The sequence below is a fragment of the Corvus brachyrhynchos genome, unplaced genomic scaffold (genome assembly GCF_000691975.1).
Source record: "Corvus brachyrhynchos isolate BGI_N302 unplaced genomic scaffold, ASM69197v1 scaffold63, whole genome shotgun sequence".
NCBI classification, from domain to species: Eukaryota; Metazoa; Chordata; class Aves; order Passeriformes; family Corvidae; genus Corvus; species Corvus brachyrhynchos.
The window spans coordinates 1,774,655-1,778,152 of NW_008237227.1; the positions used below are offsets into that span (position 1 = coordinate 1,774,655).

Here is a 3,498-nt window from a genome sequence, read left to right on the forward strand (position 1 = left end):
TGGGGGGGGGGGGCACAGGGCCCCCTCCCCCAGCCAGTGCTCCCAGCTCTGGGTACAGAGAGCAGCACCCACCAAAGTCACAGGCCTGAAGGCATGAAAAGCCTTGTATCTGCACCACTTGTACTGCATATGGAATTATCTGCATTTATAAATAGGCATTTTCTCCTCACATATTCCAATTAAGGCAGAGTTACCAAATTTACCAAGTTCATGTTGAACCTACAGTTCAGAACAGGACACAGGTGACACTGTTTGGGCCCTGATGGATCTCTTGTCCGAGGCATGCTGCTATCTCAAGCGCACTGTTATCATTAAAAAGCATTTTCCAAACTATAAAATGCCTGCAGGGATGCAAACAAGGAAATGTGGCGAAGCCAGGAGCACAGTTCCTTCAAACCACAGGGAGAGCACCCGAGTTCCTGGGTGTTCTCTCACAGTGACACACAAGCTGTCAAGTGCTGCAACCATTGCCTACAGTCAGACTTTCAACGGGACATGTCAGAAATTAAATCAGCAAGTTGCTACAAAATCCCAACTAAGGACAAGATTCCCTCTGCAGTTCCTTCCCTTCAGCAAGCTGAAGGTGAGTTCTGCCTTTAAAAAGAAAAATCACAGTGCACCTTCACAAAACAACACTTATTTTTGAAAGTGTATTTTCAGACTGAGAAGTTGCAGAGGGTCATAGCAACGCTCTCTAAACCACTTATTTTCTAAGGGAACAAAGAAATAGGTTTCTGTGTTCTGATCACATATTGAACACCCACACCAACAAAACTACATCAGCACAGAAAAGCAAAATACTGCATATCCCCAGATGCCCTGGGTAGAAACAACAAAACAATTATCTGCTGATGAACTCAAACTTTGTAGGATTTCCCTTTCTTCTCCAAGAACAAAAACCAACTCTACTCCTGTTTTTAACCAAATGAGCAGACACAGTGGCACTGCAAGCAAGAGATGACAACGTGCAATTGGAGTTTCAGAGCTCCACTGATAAATGAGAGTGACTACAAGTAAATCCCCAAAAGTGTACAGAAAGCAGGAAGTATCTTGCAGTCGTGGGCTGGCATTTTAAGTCCTGAAGTCAATACAGCAGCTTTAGATAAGGCACTTCCTTATCTTGGCACCAGATTCAGCATCACCTTCTGGGTTTGACTCCAAGCACTGGAAGCCCGAGCCTCATCCCAAAACTCCAAGGTGCAGCACGGAGAGATCCCAGAGAGGCCAGTCAGCCATTCAGCAGTGCTGCATCTGAATTCTGGCTTTAACATTCCTCCACAGCTTCAGTAGAGTTTGCCTCTTTCAGTATGTCTTGTGGTAACTACAGATCTGGAACGCTGCAATTCTCAGCAGGGTGTGAGAGGCTTTTTTTTGTGCATGTCACCAGAAAACAAACCACAATGTTACCGTAAAGGCATGGGCTCATCCCAGTAAAAGGACTCTTCTTAGAAAGTCATCACAATTCAGCGTTTCTCTCACTGAATCCTTACACTTCTATGGGCTCACTTGCCTAGTAGAATGTTATTTAAATTACCAGTATTTAGCCAGCTTGTACCAGAGCATGTCTTTGCAACCAAGGGAAAGAAACAAGAGATTCCACAGTCACCAGCACAAACTCGAGGTACGTGTTGTTCTTTCAAATCAAAAATATTCACTTGTTGAGTTTCTGACTACCCCAAGGAAAAAATTTTGTCAACGCATCCAAATATGAGCTATAATAATGTTCACAAACCTTCTCACCTTCTCAACTCTCAAAAGGTGCACTGCAGTTGCAGAAGTCACATACAAGTCTGCACAACATGAAGGGCAGGCTAAGGACAGGGACAGGAGCTGACAAGCTCAGAGCACCCAGCCACGGATCCAAGTACCAGGGTTTCAGCTGCCCTCACAGCTTCAGACCACAGCATACTGGGTGTGGACATTTGGCCAGAAGTGCTGTCCCTCAGTCAACTAGTCAACTCTAGCACTCTGTAAAATGTCAGGAAGCACCAGAGACCGTGGGCTGCAGTCCTCTGGACACAGGGGCTAGAGATGAGGTGCTCTGAACCTCCAGAACTGGCACTAACTGTTCACCCAGCTTCAGAAAAGCTTTGTTGCCACTACCCACTCCCACTGTTGTAAATCCACATCCATCAGCAGCACCAACATAGAATTCCAGCTGCACACTCTCTATTGAGCAGCCAGTAAAAATTACATCCTCTCAGATTAATCACAACCCTGAAGTCAGCCGCCCTGCTCCAGCTCACCAGGAAATCCTGCTGCATCACGGGTTGGCGTTTCATTTCAAAACTCTCTGCACCCTTATGTGTATTTTCTCAGGCTTTCCAACAAAAAGTCATCAGAGTTGAGTCAGAAAGAAAACAAAAAAAAACCATAAAGAAAGAATAAACTGGCTTCTAATTCTGTAAGAGGAAAAACTTCTTCACAGGGTCAGAACACCTTTTGACAGACAACCTGCACACTGCCTTGTGGCCCAGTGACTTCTTCATGGCTGGATGGGTTATACTGTAGAAACACCCATCAAATAACCTCGCTATAGCACTAGACAAGACCAAACTGCTTTGGATCCAGAGAATCTGCATTGATCCTTCTCTCACACCACTCCTTCTTCACTAGTGTAATAACATGGAAAAGTTACTGAACCCAGACATTAATGTCATCCATCCCACCAAACGCAGGACACCGTTTAAGAACAGTTGCATCGGTCGTGTGACCTGGAGAAGGTTTTTCATTCCTTAACAACCTCAACAATAGATGCTATCACTAGACTAACTCTGTGCAGCTACAGAACTATGTGGAACACAACTGAAATAATCAATACTTACAAAGAAGCTCAATTTAGTTTAATTAAACTCACAGTGTCTTCCCAGAAACTAAGTTTTTTGACACTGGTATTGGCAGTCATGTCCCTTTAAGTTGCTCTATGGACACTACAACTATTTTCTTTCTCCCAAGTCACACTTCGTCCCAACCACTGCTCACACTCCCTGCTCCATCCCAGGAACACAGGGAAAGCAGAGTGCGGCTGTCCACCACTTCCCAGCATGGGCCAGGTACCCAGTGACCAGCACCCACCACCGAAGCCTTCCACTCCTCCAAGCACAACCTTTGCTATGTCTGAGCCGAGCAGCGCAGGACCCCAACCTGGTTTTGTGCCTCTCCCCCCCGCCCAGCACCGGTCAGAGGGCACCGCCTGCACTTGGCCGCTCCCGGAGCCATGGATCCCTGGATCCCGGCTCCGGTCGTGCTGCCCCCGGGGCTCATCGCGCTGCTTCTCCCACTCAAAGCTCGGGGCAGCCCCACGACTGCGTGACACGGCTCTGTGCCCCGGGCCAGCCAAGGGGCGGCCGCTCGCCCCGGTGCCACCGCACTGGGAACTCGGGGATGAGCAACAGTAGCGGCGGGCGGGGGTCCCCGGCCCCGGGGCTGCACCCCGGCCTGGCCCCCCTGGATTCGGGCCAGGCGCTCGGGCGGCCCGGGTGCTCCAGTGGGCCGGGT

At 48.4% G+C, this 3,498-nt stretch overlaps 1 protein-coding gene across 2 annotated transcripts in view; it reads right to left on the reverse strand.

The window, feature by feature from the left end:
• Window positions 1-3,461, reverse strand: part of STAG1 (stromal antigen 1) — a 174,680-nt gene extending 171,219 nt beyond the window's left edge. For both annotated transcript variants that reach the window (XM_017729423.1, XM_017729422.1), the window contains exon 1: window positions 1,741-3,461. The gene's annotated coding sequence lies outside the window, so the exon portion shown is untranslated. The remainder of the gene's footprint in view (window positions 1-1,740) is intronic.
• Between the last annotated feature and the right edge of the window lie 37 nt (window positions 3,462-3,498).